Source organism: Ceratina calcarata, unplaced genomic scaffold (genome assembly GCF_001652005.2).
Source record: "Ceratina calcarata isolate Rehan_Ccalc_2016 unplaced genomic scaffold, ASM165200v1 scaffold78.2, whole genome shotgun sequence".
In the NCBI taxonomy this organism is placed as follows: Eukaryota; Metazoa; Arthropoda; class Insecta; order Hymenoptera; family Apidae; genus Ceratina; species Ceratina calcarata.
The window spans coordinates 249,972-268,513 of record NW_017179105.1 but is presented as its reverse complement, the minus strand read 5'-3'; the positions used below and the strand labels follow the sequence as shown (position 1 = coordinate 268,513).

General features: G+C 45.3%; 1 protein-coding gene and 2 long non-coding RNA genes across 6 annotated transcripts in view; 1 reads left to right on the top strand and 2 right to left on the bottom strand.

Moving 5' to 3' along the window:
- The window catches only part of LOC113465022 (uncharacterized), a 54,168-nt gene that overhangs the window by 16,678 nt on the left and 18,948 nt on the right, over positions 1-18,542 (top strand). The window lies entirely within an intron of this gene.
- LOC113465026 (uncharacterized) lies at positions 11,301-12,371 on the bottom strand. The gene is made up of 3 exons (XR_003389862.1): positions 11,861-12,371; positions 11,613-11,775; positions 11,301-11,511 (listed from the first exon to the last, which is right to left on the bottom strand). It is a non-coding gene; the product is annotated as an uncharacterized LOC113465026 (long non-coding RNA).
- On the bottom strand, positions 12,661-16,318 carry LOC113465027 (uncharacterized). Its single transcript, XR_003389863.1, has 3 exons — positions 16,056-16,318; positions 13,455-13,742; positions 12,661-13,151 (listed from the first exon to the last, which is right to left on the bottom strand). It is a non-coding gene; the product is annotated as an uncharacterized LOC113465027 (long non-coding RNA).

The window sequence follows — 18,542 nt, the reverse complement described above, 5'->3', positions numbered from 1 at the left end:
ACTGGTATCTGCACACATACTTTTCCACCGTTCGTTTATAAATAACCGGTGATGATAAGCCGAGAGAAGGAACGATTAGATTAATTAAGGCGTACATCCGTACGCTATTACAAATACCGTCGGTAGTTTTGTACCGTGACGCATTTTTTCTTTTAAACGACCGTAATCCAGTCTCACCAGCGCGTAAAGTTACAGAAGCATTTGAACGAAAAGAAAGAACTGATCTACGCGAGATGAAAGACGTGAGTCAGTCGTACTTTGCATGCGGAGTGACTAAAATGTCTCTAAATCCGGAATAGGCGTGTCCGCGGACGAACGCTAACGAGACTCGTGCACCTATTTTTCACGCTGAACGTGATTCACGGGATGACTAAATGCGGTGCAGAAGAGCCGGGTTTGCGTAACCCCACTGGCATCCCTTGTTTTTTCTTTCCAAACGTAATCAGAGGGGAGAATTGAAAAAATTCCAGGCAAAGTATTACCGACGTCTATCTTGATATAGTCGTGGCATTATCTAACAACTGGTGACGAGGGGACGAAGGCTGGCCAAGCCAATTATGGGAATGTAAAAAATTCGTTCAATTTCGAGTCAACGATTGCTTTATATTTTATGTCGCAGGTTTAACGATCGGAATCAATCACAATTGGACCGGAAATGATTTTATCACTAGTATGAATCGAACTCTACGATTCGATCGAGATGTGTAATCGAAGACTATGGATATTACAAAAACGAGCATCCAGGGGCGAAATTTCCGTTCCCAGATTTTTTGATACACGGTACGCGAAGCGAAAGAGGGTCCCGTGGAACAAAAGGAGAGGCCACGGGTTTGGCTTCTGATTAACATCCGACCGGTAGCCGGACTCGTGTTAATTATCCCGGTTCTACGAGATTTTAACGGGTACCGCCGAAAAGCGCAGCGGCGCGTGCAAGCGTATTCGAGAGGCTGCGCGCGTGTAAATTAACTCGTCGTTTTTTTTTACTGCCACCCGCTTAATCGAACTTGTACACGAAGAATTTCGTTTGTTCGTTCGAGGGAACATGCAAATTTTCGGTGGGGGTTAAAAGTGCATCGGTGTTCGATGGGATCCGGTGGAAAACATCGGGATTTCACGGCTCGATCGTTCGGCAAACATCAGCCTCTGATGGTTCGTCGATGTTATCCACGGTGCGGCAATGTGTAATGAAGAGGATTGGGGATGGTCCTGAGACTTATCTCTGTCCGCGCCGGGAGCAGCTCCTTTTCGGTTATCCAAGTGGCGATCACACTGTTTCAAAGGAATTTAATCACTCTGATCGTTGCGCGACGTAATTAATAGCTCGCGTTGGTGCAAAGCGTATAAAACGTATCGGGCCAGCGGGAAAAGGGGGAATTCACATGCAGGATACGGCCGCGGGCGTGAAGGAAGGGGTGCGTGGCGCAAAAGAAGGGCCGGGCTTTATTAAACGTTCGGGACGAATCGCTCAGGAGGAGTTAATCAAGAGCGTGGAAGGTATACGAGCGAAGGTTGGGCGTACGGTGGGACCAGGAGAAAAACGAACGGGATGGTAAGCGTAAAAGCGTTTACGACGTGGCTGTGGAAACGCTCGATAAAGGTGCCGTTACTGCGCAGTGCGACCGTCGCTGCCAGAAGTCCGAATCACAGTTTACATAACGGGCGTTAGTCATTCCATTCTTTTCAAACGAATTTCATTCCGGACGATAAAAAAAATCCACAACGTCGATACCACCAAACCGGTTGCAGCGTTTCGTTACGCACGTGAGTCACGGACGAACGAACCGGCGACGAGATTCTCTGGGAAACCCGATCGCGTTTACGACGGCTGGTGCACTGCTCGAAACGCGAGCGAATATTCGAGGATGCAGAAAAGTGCAAGGCGTCGCGGCGCCCCGAGAGCGAATCGCAGATGGCTGCCGGAGACCCACTGGCCCAGTTCCGCCCAGTTCGCTTCATCCCCTTGCATCGCTGCACCCTGCTGCATCTTGCGTGACGTCATCGGCCACCCACCCTCCGCCACTCGTGGCTGCAGAGGCTACCCCTTCTGCAGCGCTACCACCACCCTCGCTCGACCCTCTCGCCCTCACTGCTCGACTCCGCTCGGCTCCGATCGGTCCCTCTCGCTGTTGCACTAGAAACGTCCTCCCTTTCGAAACAATTCACGCGTTTCGTTTAATTATCCTATTATTTCTCAATCGTTAGTTGCAACCTGCGCTTGCGAGCATCGGAGAATTTAATCGAAAGGATCGTTTCACGTTCGACGCGTCGTTTTTTACGTAGTGGAGACAACGTTTTTAGCAGTACGATCGGTTTCACTTTATTATGAACGATAATCGTTCGAATGGATTTGCTATTTGAGTTTTGATAAGGTTCGCGCGCCGTGATAAGCGGCGATTCAGGTTCGACGAGGCATCGTGCGGAGGCGCCACCGAACAGAAACTTGTCGCGATAAATAAATTCTGTGAATCGTCCATCGACAAAGGTCGATTTTCTACGGTATCGAGTCAGCTGGCTTTAATAATATGTAGATGATCGGGTTCATTGTGATTTAAGTCGCTTCCCTCAGGGAAATTATACCGTCAACGATATCGCCACCGTTATTTATACGTTCCCCAGCCAGCCACTTGGGACTCGGCATGGTTCCTCCCACGGTAACTCAAACGCGATCGGAAGTCCCTCGAAAACCGTTTCCCCATTAACTGCACGCCCGTGATTCCCACACGGTTCAGCCTCAGCTGGATCGAAATTTTCACGCTCGCGCGACGTTGAAAAACATTTTTCCTTCCTACGTTCGAATCAAAAGTTAGCAACGCACCCCTCGCTGTTTTTTCGCGAATCGAGTTCGCCGGATTCGTGTACGCGAAACGAGACACTATCTTGGCAAAAGTTTTTCAAGCAGCGTAATAGGATATTGAATAACAGACCCGGAGGGGCAATTGTTTTCTACGTTTCACGGTGGCTTTTCAACTCGAAACTTTGTTTTCATTTCCTGTTCCACTATTACTTTTGACCGAAAACATTTTGAAAGAGCGTCGGTCCTCTAATGAAACTGGCAGAGTTCCGCGTGCTAGGGAGGTGATTTACGATGGGACGCGTGTGTTTTAAGCCGGTCGCGTACGGGAATGTGCGCTTTTTATGGCCAGAAAAGAATGGTCCAAGTATAAAGGTATCGCGCGCGAAACCTATTGAAATTCGCCGGGGCTTTATGCACGCCACTGGCTGGCTAGCTGCTACCGGTTCCTCCGTTTCGTGGGACTGTATAGTGGGGTCCGTTGCGCATCACCGTAAACGTGGTCCGAAACAGGGGAAGCCGATACGCAGCGAACGGCCTCGTGTGCACCGGTGCAAGCATGTGGACAGGTCGAAGTGCAGCCTGCACCTCACTGTGAATACGACCGGGTACCCATTCCCAGGATGCGATTTCAAGTTTCGCATACCCCTCCCTCCCCATCTGGAATCTACGTCACTCTTCGCTAATGGGCTTGGCATATTTCACCATATTATCCGTCGGATTAATTGCCTCAGCTTGGCACACACGTTCGATCGACTGTTTCCAACTGTAAAGACAAGCGACTTTCATGACCGATGAAAAGAAATCGCTGCAACGTTGTTTTAACGATGGAGCCGGAAATTCGAACATTCGCGATATTGCGTTATGAAAAGGAAGTTTGTGTCGAAGAAGAAACTTGGACGTTCGCGGGGGCTTGATTAAAATATCTGGAATGTTACGACGACGTTTTCTCGATAGAGTAGTTACCCGCCGGTGAGATACGATGTCGTAAAAAACATTCTTCACGAACACGGTCGATCGACAGGGGAGAAGAGAGGCATCTGCGTGCACCATACGCATTAATACTCGCGTCAGAGTTATGACCGGGCGCCGGTGCTGCATGTGTCACACAGTTACTATATTTTATCGCCATGAATGGTTAAGCTCTTTTCAACGAACGAGATGCACGGGTCTGTCTTTATTGTATATCCGACGTTATTGTGTGGGGTGCAATTCGGTGGTCCCCACGTACCGAAATTTGGGCCAGCCTCGGAGGTACATCTGTGGCTCCGTTCGTTCCGTGGTTTAATGCTCGGCGAGCTGGCGGCCCCTTCGACGAAAATAGAATGTCTTTTCTTAGGAAAATGCTTTTCCGACTTCTCTACCGTTTCTCAGATCCATTTAAATACCCATTTCGAGAAACTTACTCCCTTGCTTACGAAACGTTGAGAACGAATTTTATACTAAATGCGAGGATTGATCGAAAGCAGTTTTGGATCAGGACGCGAGTTGACCCGTATCTGCAGACGTGACCCCTGCACCCCAAGCGAGTTTTGGCTAATTTCAATTTTAATGGCCGCATTTATTAAACTGTACGAACAAGCCGGTCTTTATGCATGCCTATCGTGTCGCGTCGCGCCTCGATGAACCCGTTGCCGTAACGATTTCGAGTTTTAATGGAAACGTAAAAACGGATCTCCCTTCGCCGTGGATCCCTCGCAATTGGAATGCGAGGAAAAACTCGCCTCGAAAGAAGGCCGAAATTTAACCCATTTGCATCACACACTGTTATTATAATAATAATAATTAACTCGACATTTCATATAACAACTGCTGGAAAAGATATCTGATACAATGATACAACTATCGACGCATCAATTTATTTATTGGCAATTTTATCGAACCAAAATTAATTCTCTGATGCACCATAACGAAATGAATAAATAATTTGAAAGTTTTCTTTGTTCATCCTTCATATTAAAAAACGGTATGTAGGCAATGACGCAAACGGGTTAAGGAATTTTATCTCGGCGACGTCGTCGGCGACTTCCTCTTGAAATCCCTTTTTTCCCTGGTAAGATACACGAGCCAAGAGAAACGCGCGGTCGAACAAAGAACGGACATAAATAATCCAGAGTTTCCAGCGAGCGTACTGATAATTAGATTCCAAGGACCGCCTATTTTGGCCGGGAGTTACGCTAGAAAAAGAATCGGAGTCAGTCCTCCCTTCGTTCCGGCTCTCCGCGTTCTCTTCGACCCACTTTCGACCGGCCCTCGCTTTTTTTCTCTCCCCTCTTTCTTTCCCGACGTCGTCTTCCATTTCCTCTCTCGCGCTCCCCTTTCTCGAACTTCGCCAACGAGAGCAAACAAAGAGAACTTACCACCCCTGAAAGTGCGCGCAGCATATTTATGGCCGAAACGGTGTATAGAAGTTAGAATCCCCGACCGCAAATGGGGCACGAGAAGTGCCGTGAAAAAGTGCACGAGATAAGCTCTTGTGCGAAACACAATTGGCCACCGGCCACCCGAGCCCGAAGGCATACAATTGTTACCGTTTTATGACCACACCTGTCCCCAAAAATTGCGATAGACGTGACCAATCGGTTTCTAAAACGAAATTGAGAATTTCGTTTGGTTCCTCTGAATATCAAGAGCCTTCCTCTATTTTCTTTTTTAATACAGAAAGAAGAGGATTCGACTTCGAGGATTTAATTCATTTTCTCAGTATCTGGCCAGTTGCACGTAAAGGGAACGGGACTAAAATTGTGGAGAACGACCTTTGCGGTACTCCATCGAAACGAGGAAGAAATAAAGTGAAGGAACTCGAGAACTGCTCCACTTGTGGACAATAGGTCCGCGCAGGTAGCCCTGTCCCTTCGACGTTGTCTCCATCCGTTATATTTTCGTCTCTCTTTCATCTCCGGCGGTTGGAAAAAAAAGATGCGCCCGTAAAAATTGTTATGGCATAATGGGAGTGCGACGCAGGGGCGACTGTTACCGGTTACAGGCGCAATCGTCATAAATCCTACGTGCGAACAGTGACACAATGCGCGTTAAATCATCCCTGATCGTTTTTAAAACGGGCCCTTGAATTATTGCCGCGTCTGCATTTTCCAACCGTGTCGTTGATTGTGAGAACGCTTTCAGATATAAAATTTCACTCTTCAGTTTCGCGTTTTTCACTGCGACGTTCGTTGTTTCTGTTCTTGGTTTTACAGTTACTGCGGTGTTTAATACAAGATTGACTTTAGAACGAACGTAGATCTCGCAATAAAGTATCTGTGGACCGAACGATGTGTCTCTCGGCTGTTGTATTGATTTTCTCGCGCGGCACGAGCCGCAGTCGGGTGTAATAAAGGGCTATTAAAATCGGCGATTCTTCACTCCGGGTCCCTTCGTTTTCTCTTCGCGGACGCTATCTCCCTCGCGGATCGCAGAGACTCCGAGCATTGTGTTACCGTAATAGAAAAAGTTTCCCGTAGCACATCGAAACCCTCGTGAATCTTAGGAACGGTTTAATAAAAGCTACAGACTAAGATGAAACTCTGAGTCAAACTCATGTAATATTTTAGTCTATTATTTCAATCATATCACTTTTGTATTTCATATATTTGCGGCCTATTAGAAGATCTTGATATATTTTTCGAATTTTGTAAGTGTTCATGGCAGCCAAAACGAATGTAATATTTGATCAGGAAATTCTGTTCTTCTATCTAGAATATGTGACGCATGTATCCCATATTCGGGAGACACGGAAGGGAGAAAATATGAAAGGTGCCACGGGTGAAACGGCGAAAGTGATTTAGCCATAAACATACGTGACACTCGGCGCGAGGGGGACGAAGGTGGTATGTGATATCTCGCCCTCTCGCAAACTCACCGGGGCCGCGTTCCTCTTGATTTAACGAAACAATCCGAGCATCTGAATTTCAAATATTGTAGTCACCCTCGCGGATGACCCGCGACAGCCTGCGAGACGCGAATCAGTTCGCAAGAAACTTGGCATTTACTCTGTAGTCGTGTAACTGTTTTCTGGAGGGACGTTTACTAAGGATTGATGCTCGGTTCGATCTACAAATTTATTATGCGTGGAACTTGGAAAAGGTTTTTCCTATTTGGTCACATTCCTTCTACTAAATCGCATTTCATATTTTCACTCAGGTTATGCGATTTTCTGTAAGAAATGTGAACAGATATCTGTTCCCCGTGGCTCATTTTTTTCCTCACAATGCGTTATCCGCGATGGTCGATCGGTTGCCACAGTGGTTTTGACTCCGTCATATATCCGAAGCTCGCGGGGGGGCTCACGATGCGGTCTTCGCTCACTCACTCGCTTTTTTTTTCCTCTCCTCGATGTCCGGCGATTTGTTCGGTGGAATCATTGTAACTCGGACCCGTGTCCCGATTAAGGGCGGATTCGTAATATCGCCGATCGCGGCTGAGGGATTGCGGCCCATTGAGCAGCCGCATCCCGTGAAAATAATGATCGAATGCCCCCGAGGTCCTTTCGAGGACCGTTCCGTTCGCTATAATTCCCGCACCCTCCGATATCTACGGCTATCTAGCCCGGCTAAAAACCTTTAAGACGCATCGAAAACACTTTGTCGAAACGAGAACCCCTCGTACTCTCCTTTTAATTAATTCCAATCGTGCTCACGCAAAAATTTCCAATATTAAATCTGCATTCTCTCATATCCCCGTCGTCGAGCAGATTCCGTTTTCGCAGCGTGAAACACTCGCGGTATTTATGTATTAAAAAAAATAGCTTCCCACATCAAGTCGTACAGCCTTTATCCTATCTGCACGATCAATTTTCGTACAAGAAATAAGGTAAAGGAAGTAGTACTGGGACGAAACGAATTTTGGAACCAGTACTTGGACATAATAGATATGTATTTAATAATAATTAACTGTCCAAGTTTACAATCCCTTTTGAAACTTAATACGTACAAGTGGGACAAGACGGCAGTGGCTGTCCAGGTTTAGCCCCTCGCTAATTAATCGCGCTGCAATACCTGGATAAATTCCGATCTGCTATAAAACCCATTCAAACGTATGATATATTTTTCACAATAAATGATTTAGTGTATTTTCATAACTTTTCAACCCTTTCTCTTAATCCAACTGTTTCTCAATTCGCTTAGAGGCGTCATAATAATATTGTCCCAGTTCTGATTCCATACTTGTCCTACTACACCACTCGTTCAGATTAAATGTGTCCTACTACTGCGATTGACAGCAATTTTTTTTTAATGCGATTATTTTAATACATATATTACAAAAGTGTCCAGGTACTACCTCCTTTACCTTACAGTCTGTTGATAAGAATTGAACAATAACAATGTAAATCAGGGTTTAAAATTCCGATTGGACGTAGTACGCGGAGCGCACGTGCAGTTCCCGGTGGAGCGTGTAGAATCCAAGGTCGCGATAATTTGCAAGGGAGAGAAGGGTGGAGAGTGCGTGTTATGGTTGCGGAGCAGCTGGAAGGCAGCAGAGCCTGTTAGCCTGCGCTATGCGGGGCCCAAGGTCTAAGGGCCCCTATTACGTATTAAGCCTCTCTCTACACGCGCGTGCACAATTTACAGTCGTCCCTGTGTGCCGGAATAAAAAGGGAAGACGCGTCGTCCTGGTCCGACCTTCCCGCGCGGATTCGCACACGTGCGCTTGTATGTGGGTCAAACTGCGCAGCGGAAACTAGTTCGCCGTTCTTCGGGCATGGAATCGAAGCACGGAGAACCAGTCTCGTTCGTCTTTTTCTCTCGTTTTTGGTTCCCAAAGCAGAGGAGTAGGAAAGTTGCGGGACAGGCGCCGGCCGAATTCACAGCAGCAGCACGTGTGTCCACTCTTCCTTTTTTACTACACGTCGTAAAAGTGTTAGGAGCACGAGTACTCGTCGCAGATTTCGATCTCTCAAGTTCGCGGTTGTCCATAACCTTGACGGTCCGGCGATTTTTAAAGAACGTTGTTAATGGAAAACATTTAAGAGCAGAACTTGTGGCTGTTTTCCTTAGAAAAATTAAGAATCGCATCGGTAGATTAATTTCAAGATACGAGCCAGTAGTTTTACGAGGCTTGGAAATTGTGTAGCGAATCGGTCCAATCGAGCCGAGAAATACCCGTGTAACGTGTAATCTTACCCATGTTGGTGCGCGCATGAGCTTTCAGATGTATACTATTAACTTCTCTTATGATATCGAATCGCGTTTACGGTAAGAGTTACGGTCTCTACGTGACAGACGCGAGTTTACATTCAACTTAAACGCGGAACGTTCAATCAAAGGGTTAATTCACCCTTCGAACGGTTTCATGAGATTCCTCAAGTGATCTTCGAGAGTAACTGGGGCGAGAAACTCTCGAACGTTGCGTTGCATTGCAATACTTACGATTGGATGATTGGAAGAACAAGAGACTGCTATAATTTGTATAACTCGTATCATAAATGTTTTACACAAACATCTGAACTCTGATAAATTCATGAGAACGAAACTGGTTTTTGACAAATGTCGGGATCCGCGTAGCGCTAATTTGGCAGTCTTGATTTTGGTTGGCAACCCATGGGAAACCGTAGGGGTGAATATAGAAGGCCCGATGAATCTATATATCCAGGTCCACCCCCGCGTGTACTGCTACGTGCCACGCGTGTGTAAGCTCTTTCCATATGACGTATTGCCGTGATTACCTTGATGTAGATCCGTCGCTGCGCTTCGAACCGATAACGCATCGCGAGAATACATCGGGTCCCTTTTCTCTGTTCTCTCTTCGGCCGTGTATCGGCGAACTCATCGATCATCGTTCCGTCCACGATTTTTCATCCGCCTGGTACAAAAAGAGAAAAACAGCCCGAGATTGAAAAGCCATTCCGTCGTCTGCGAATCGTGCCCTTCTGTATCCAGTTCCCTCGCGCGTGTTCCAATCAGCTTGGACGAGAATGTTTTATCTCCAGTTCGAATGTTATTGCAATTAAAGTTTTTACGAATTGCATTTGTCAGAATTGAAAAACAACAACTTTGTACAGATCTCGTTTAAGTCCGAATGTCGCGAGGATTTTACAGCATTTTTATATAGTTAGCAGAAGATCATATCTTTTGATCCTGTTTTATTTTTCCAGAATCTCTGGCGTGCACCGATTTTCCGAACTGTGAAAGAAAGTTCAAAGGGAATAGGTCTTCGATTTTCAGCACTTGGGCTTCTCCATATTTCACCTTTTCGAACAGTCGATTTGGACCAGAAAGGACTCAGTTACTCAGTATATCCCGGTTGATTTGCCGCGGTAAAAAACGAGCCTCGCTTATAGGAGCCGCTCTGATATATTCACTTCTCCGCGATGAGAAATGCCCGGGGTTCACGCGAGGCCTCGTATCGCGTTACTGTCATCGGAGCATTTTCGCGTGTTCTCCGAATGTTATATGCATAAGGCGGGGATGCAATAGAAGAACGCGTGAGTTACGAGTCAGCGCGTCGTCAGAAGCTTCGAGAAAAGAAATTCCTTCTGCGTCGGTGCTCGTCAAAGACGACGGGTAGAAGCCGTCGACCATTCCGCGAGATCGATGCCACGGCGTTGCTGGTGGAATCCGCTGAAAGCCCAGGGGGAATCGCGCGGGAAATCTTGCGAAATAAATTTAAATAAACAAAGTCGATCGGGTTAATCATTCAACGTCGAACGGACAAATCGTTATGATCCTTCGAACCTCAATTCCGTAGAGTGCTCGCCACGGCAGGAAGAGAGGGCGACCACCAAATTACAATGGATAATGGAGGGTTACGCGTCGCAGTTACCTCCATTAAATTCATTAGCTTCAATCGAGCGTTGCGTTAGATGAGTTATCGGTGAAACGCGACGGTTCTCTATCAATGAAAATCGATTTCCGGGGCAGATGGTCTTCTGTATGTACGACCCAGTTCGCGGTGACTCATTGTTCTTCCTGAACGGCGGCGCCGCTTTCCAAGGAAGCTCGCCATTAATTTCTATATTACCGTGACGATCAGCCGTAGCGTTGTATCGTCGAAAATCCGGTTCTCGTAATTACAGGGGTTTCGCGTGCCGACAAATTTTTATTGGATATACTGCCGCTGCTGTTGCTGCTGTTGCGGCAGCGGCAGCGGCGGCGGCGGCGGCGGCGGCGGCGGCGGCGGCGGCGGCGTATGCCACGAGTTCTTTCAACAATCATCGCTCGTGACCCGACACCGTTCGTTTCGCGAAGCTGCCAAGTCGTTTGCCATTATCTCGATATCTACCCCTTCGGTCTGCTCTAATCTATTCCTCGATCTGTCTCGTTTAACCGACGTATTTCATTGCCAACACCGTGCGACGGCACCTTGTTTGCCATCGTTATTATCAGATCTCCTATTAATTTTAATAAGAAACCGTCAAAGAAATCGCCTACACACGTGAACAGTTGCACGTACAGTATATCCCGAGATCGCACGTTCTCACCGGCAGAATATAAAAAAGACAATTCGATTTATTCGTGAATCACTCGACAGGAATTAAAGGGGTGATCGTAATTCGTTGTCGCACGCACCGCGGCACCTGCGCGGCCCTTCTTTTCGGGACGCCCAAGGGCGAAACTTTCCAGCAACAGGAAATGGAGAGGCGAAACGAGCGGCCCGGCCCTTTCGCTCCCTTCGAATCGCCGACTTAATGGCGACCGATCGGCCATACCGTTGTTTACGATTAGGACTTCGGCTGAGATAGGCATGGTCCTTTTCGGGCCCTTGACACAGCCAGGTGGAACTTTCTAGAACGTAGTAACCCGTTTTATGGATTTCGTTATCGTCGATTCCTCGGTTATTACAAGCCGTTAGACGTGATTGCGTGTCCATCGATTTACGAACCTACCCAGCTTCCGGAAAAGACTCTGCCATAGAATTTCTTCATCGATTTTCAGTTACCAAGTCCATATTTCGAACCAAATATTAGAATGTAACGAGTCGTCGGTCCATAACTGTTCTCTTAAATAATTTGATTCGAATCAATACATTTGACACGGTTGACACTGGATCTGGAAATGAAGGAAAGTTTTTGGGACATCTTCACGAATATTCGGTTCATTTTTCGCGGCCATGATTGGCACAGAGTTGACGTACACGCGTGTGCGTTCCACCCCACGAAATGCTCCATTGGGGTGGCTCGAAGGGTGGAGTGCAGGCTAGAAGCAGTGGCAATGGCGACTCGACGAGAGTATCCTCGAACGTTGCCACCCCAGTCATTACTTTGGCATTAACGGGGGATGGTTCTCCCTACTCTTTTTCGCGGATTCACTGGTTCATCGGGACAAGCTCGAAGGAAGAGTCCGGGGGACGAGGCTCGGCCGAAGTTAAATCGTTCGATTTACGAGCCTGTCGCGCCGTTTTCTAGTTTCTCGCTTGTCCCCGTGTTTAGAGCTCGTGTCCAGGATTAGTTGACACTTGAAAACGTCACGACGTGATACAGCTTCTACTCTTTCACTCTCAGTACATCAATTCTTGTTTTACGTAGAGCATTGAACTATCGACATACAGAGCGAGTCAGTAAAAAATATCGTTCAAAATCATCTGTGGATCATCGATTTCATTGTACAGACTGACGGAAACATTTGAAATGGTTAAACTACAAGAGTAAATAACACTTAACATAAACATAAACATAAACTTTTGGGATTGACTGTATAGCCAATACATCCTTAACACGTTGACTGCCGCGTCACCCATATTCGGGTGACAGCAGAATTTCTCCAAACTGATCGTGTGGAGTGGCGAGGTAATACGTGAGGACCTCAAGAATTTAATAATGGAAACAAATGACTAAACATGATGTCATGCAAACAAACGAAACGGGAAATTGTTATTGCGAGTACGCTTGGTGCAGCAGCACTCGTGGCCTAAAGGACATTTGATTGGAAATACGCGCGGCAGTCAACGTGTTAATGAATTCGTACACAATACTTACGTCTTGATAAAATCATTATGCGTCAGTTAAAAGTACCTCTGCGCTCGAATTACACCAGGTTTAATAATTGTAAAAAATTTGATGAACACGTTGTCTCGCATCAATAGAGGTGTTTGATCGAATAAATCTATCTACTCTTTCTCCGAAGAACAAAGAGACTCACAGTCTCGTTGAAGTTCATCCTTTAATTGATTTACTCGGAAGGCGGCATTAACGCGGCGCCTGAGAGGCGCGTGACGCATCGTTCATTCAGAAACCTTCAATCGACTCGTCCTCCGATTTTGTCCATCGTTTCACAAGAATCCGTCGTGGCGCAGAGGACCCGTGGACGCATATTGCGTACCGCAGCTGCTGCGGTTTCCGGGCCAGTTGGCCTAATCCTTCCCAAAATTGCGCTCTTCCTTGCCACTCTAACGTTTCCGACGCGTCTCCCTCATTTCATAGCCCGATCTTAAAAAATTCCAATGAATCAGCTCGATCATTTTTATTTAACATCAATTAATTCAATCCTTGATTCGTAAACTCTAGCAACAGATGCTCAAGTTTTCTAATGACTAACAAGATAAATAAACTCCAGCCTATTTTGTCTATGAACATCGACATCGGATTTCCTTTGCTAGAATCATTAGAATAAAATATATCGGAGGCAGTCAGTACAGAAGACGTTTAGTTCGAGTAAAATAAATTCTGTTTTACGAAATAGAATCGCGCGTTCTCACGATCGCTCGTCACGAGCGTGGAATTCATTCGCACCCGCGTTTTGCATCCACGAGTCCTGTCAGCTACAAATAAGGATGCACCAGCGTCTCGTTCCATTGGAAAATGATCATCGGATTGTTCTCCTTTCACGAGTGTCTGCTCTCCTCGCACCTTCGTCGTCCGTCTTAGAGAAGAGGCGATGGATTAGATTGACCAGTACGGTAGACACGCGCGCTGCGTCTTGCACAAGCGTACGTCGGTCCGTGCTGGTCCTTGGACTCTATTCTGGATTGGAACGTTGCTGCTTGGACGGTATCACTGCTAATGCAACCCGGTGAAAGGCTGCAAAAAAAAATGTTCCCGCTGATCGACTTCCTTGTTTAGTGATCATATTACAGGGCAATCAGTATGCACCATGTTAGATTCTTCAGTTAAACATCGTCTCGCCAGCAAACTATCGAATACAACGTTGAATGGTCTCAATGAGGACAGGGTGATCGAAGATCTAGAATAATCTTGATCGTCGAAGCTTCTCGATGCAATTACGGCTAGTTCGATATCGATCGTACTAATTAAACAATAACTCGAAACGATATCTAAAGATTCTTATCGTGTTTACCATCAGACTTGTTACAAATCTCCGATTAATAAACAGAGATCAAACCTGTAGTCTTGTCAACACATTTTTATCCAACTGTTGTAATCGTCTATCGACGTTTCATTCGCCAGAAAATTCTATGCGTTGGCCTATGCATAATTCTATTCATTCAGTTATCAAGTCCTGTGCCGAGTTGTTACGCGTTCGACGCAGACATGCGTAAAATTTTGACGAACGGAGTATAAACGGTAAGACAGTCACGAAACGCTGCACGGAAATCCTATCTCAAGCCTCGCATCGATCCGCGATTAACTCGCGAACGGCAGGTTCACGAACCTCGAAGCGGCTCAAGGATGCACGTGGTTCGCGTCGCGTCGTCGCCTGGAAATCGTACGTGTCGGTACGCGTGATTGCATCGCGAGTGCAACTGACAAACGCTTCTATTCCGATATTTTATGCCAAGTGGAACGGTTCGAATTCGCACGTTGCATACAAACCGGGAAAGAGAGGACAACGTACTCGAGACATCTCGCAATCGCCGATTTTTATACATAAAAGACTGCAGTGTCTATCTACAATCTCCCTTATTCTCTACTCCCGACAATTCGAATAGTATAACAGTAATTATGTATACAATAAGAATCCTTAAAAATATTAAAAAAAAAAAATGTAGATATTGAAACTTCGTATCCTTGATTTATCTATTAATTTTTTATGTTTATCCAAGTATTTTTCGTGGGATGACGATACGAACTGAATGGGAGGTGGCAACTTTAATATCAGAAACACGCAGCTCGGACTTAATCTCGTGACGTTTAAATATAGAAGGCACGTTGAACAGTTGTTAGCGGATAATTAACGTTCCATACGTTACTTGAATAGATCCTTCTTTGTCGACGGTTACATCGTAGTGTGCAGGTAAAATCACGTGTCACGGGATGGGAGCGGTCGGAGAAAGGCGCGTGCGACATTGTATAACCGGGATTAACGAAGGAGAAATTGCACGCGGCCAGAAACATAACCGTTTCACGTTATTGGGCGGATCTAACGGTGCACGGGAAAGAACATTGGCTCCGGGGCCAACAGTTTTCACGCTTCGTAGACGTTTACAGTCTTTTTACCTGTATAAAACACATTTTCCCGTGACTAACAGTTAATCTACTCTGTTTTACCGGAACTGATTCAGAAAACTTTTTCTATATCATTTCTTATTACTGCTTGTAACTAGATTACAGATTTTTCTGATTAAATAATCAGATTTGCTTTTATGGATTAATCGTATCACGCGCCTGGGTCTAAATATGTTTTTCCATACTGAATGCATTGCTGAGTAATATCTTTTATAGATATATAAAAATCCACAGGTTATAAAAACATTGTGATGAGGATTTTAATTCGGCATTAACACTAGATTGCCCAAGGAACTCATTTTTACTGCTTTTGGGCAAATGTACAAATAATAATGCATAAANGGCAATATATTAGTATATACTAACTTTCAGTCTTTCTAGTGTTAAATATAAATAGTACAAGGATTCTTTACAAAACTCGTCAAAATATTTTAATACGTTCGATGGTACGATTCGCTATGTTGACGATCGATCCGCGGTGTCGCGAATTCCTGTGCGCGTTACGATCCCCTTTTACCCGTGTACCGTCCGGAAAATACGGCGACAGTTATCGCGGTTGCCGGACGCGCGAAAGGGGTTTCCGCGATCCCCTCGTAACATCGTGTACTCGCGTGTATGTTTCCTTGGCAACCATAAATAGACGCCTTGAAATTTGGCCCACTCGCCGCAGGTGCTACGTTTGTTCTGAAACGAGCCAATCTGACGCAGATCGTTTAGCGTTCCTTTCCCTTTCCTTGCCAGTGTCAGTCTGTCTTTTTATTGCGTACGAAATATCAGAAATATTAAACAGTATTTTCTAATTTCGCGTAAGACGGGATTTCTTCAGCTGAGTTATCAGCATTCTTTTGGTGTATATAATAGGTACAATTTAGTTCTTGGGCGGCCTTTAGTTTTCGTACCGTCCAAGGGTAGGTCTCGTTTTCTTACCTGAATCGGGAAAGGTCCAAGGGCTGCGTGGAGTTCGTTGAATCCGATTTTACGATGCCTTTGAACTGGATATTTATGAACGACTTCTCAACGTTCTACGAGCCCACCTATTCTAGATTTATCGATACTAATGATGGTCTTTTGTAGCATAAACGATTGTCGGTCTTAAGCTAATTATTTTGAAAAGTTTCGAGGAAAAGCAATGAATTCACTTAGAGAATGAGAAGTTTTCGGAACGTCGGAGAGATATCGTTGAGAGCACCGAGGCGGAATAGAATCGGCAAATCCACACGTGCATTCCCTATCCTCGGGCAGGAATCCAATTTCCCAAATGCTTTAATTCGTTCAAAGGCCCGGGCCTCGTGAAAGCACGTCGCGGATGGACATGCGGGATCCCCTTGCGTACGCGTACACCGGTGTTTCCCTGGCAACCGTAAACAGGGCTCGCCTTGATATGCGCTTTAACGGGGAGATCCCCGTTCAGGTAAAACAACCCTTTCGCTGCTGGACGCTACCCTCACCGACCTTTCATGATCTCGTTGCTCTTGATTAAACTCGCCTGCATCTGTTCCCGACGCAATAACAAATTACGTGTCTCGCGTGCTTTCATCACGCGAGCACACAGTTTCCATCGACGTCAATCGTATCAATTGGAACGTCCTTTGATACGAGAGCTTACAGGAATATAAAAATTAATGTTCATCTTTATATATCGTATAACACATAGTAAATCGTCAGAAATTTATAAGATTTTTGAAAATGAATCGACCGAAACATTTAATTAATTATTGATACGAGATTTTCGTGGATCGATCGGTGAACGCCGAGATTTGGTGAAGTTCTACGAGGAAATCAGTGCAATTTCGGTAATGGAGAGGAATCTGTCCCGCGACGGCACGTCCAACTTGTTTCTTCGGGGAGGGATCGATCTTGGGGACGATTAAACGACGATCGACGGTAGAAAAATGAACGGCAGGGAATGTTACGTAAATGGTAGCCGGTATTAGGCGAGTGGATTCGAGTATAAGATTAACGTTTAGAAAGAGCCGAGGCATGTGAAACTTCGGACAAGCCGCGAAATTCATCGAGTGATTTATGAACGACGCGAAACCGTCGGAGTTTTAATTGAGATATAAATTGCAGGGGACCCGTGACCCGAGCCACGGTCCGGTCTCGTTACGAAATTCAACGGTGGACACCGGTGTTGCATTAATAAGCCGGTATCTGTATAAACGATCTATTATACGCCGGATTACGCGTTCACTTTTTCTGTGATTCACTAGCTCAGAAATCTCATTCAGTATAACACAACATTCACTGATTTCATTAAAAAGTATTATAAGATCGAATTGCCATTCGTTGAAATGAATCTGCTAAGATGATAAGTTTTCATGTACTATGCTTAAATTTCGTAGTAAAAAACATTATAAAAAATTTATGTTCAAAAGTGTCCAGGTACTACCTCCTTTACCTTATATCCCACAGATTAATTGATTTACCGTCCACAAAACGTGTAAGGGGCCATGATCTGAAGTAGAATATTTACACTTTATACATTTCGATCACCTGACCGGATAACGAAGTTCTTATTGCTAATTCGCGAACCACTTGACGTTTCATACTCCAGAACATTTTGTTTTAGACCAAGACTCGTCTGTCCGAGTGATATCGAGAGCGCCTGGCGACTAGTCAGCCAGCCATCGCGTCTGTGTATCGGGACGACGTCGATTAGGCGAGCAGGCGAAGTCTTGGTAATTAAACATGATCGACGGCAATTAGAGAAGAAGACTGTCGGATAATTAGAGTAATTCGCGTTTAGTTCGAGGCGACTTTTTTATCTAATCGGTCGTTCCCTAGTTCTCTATTTTGTTTTCGCTCATTCGATCGTTGCATAATCTTTACACGATCGGCTGAATAGATAGTGATCAGCATTATCAGATAAAGGATGTGCAATTTGATGCATCGATGATTCTGCGATTTTCCTAACAAATCTCTGTCCATTAGGGATTGCATTCAAAATCACTAAACGCGATTTTTCACGGTGATCACAAAATCATGATCACGACCCGTGATTATGCTCGATCACTAACGTGATCGTGATTTTGTACACTAAGGGAACTTGCTGTAATCACAATGTATTCGTATCTGTTAAAGTAGCTCGAGATAGCTTTTGATTTTAAAAATATCTGATATAATATTGAAAGGAGATATATTATAGATAAGAGAAGGTAGAGCATCGTCGGTCATAATACCAAAAAGCTCGAGCACTCAGGCATCGGTCCATTCCTCGGCAATCAAAACGTCTTCCATTCACGGGGCTACGGAATTCATTCGACGAAATGCATTGTCCGTGTAGACTACCCGAGATGTTACTCGGATGAAACATATTAAGGATGTATTGGCTATACAGTCAATCCCAAAAGTTTATGCACTTTAGAAACGCATTTTTTAAAAAGAAATCAGACGTCGGAAGAACAGTGCTAATAA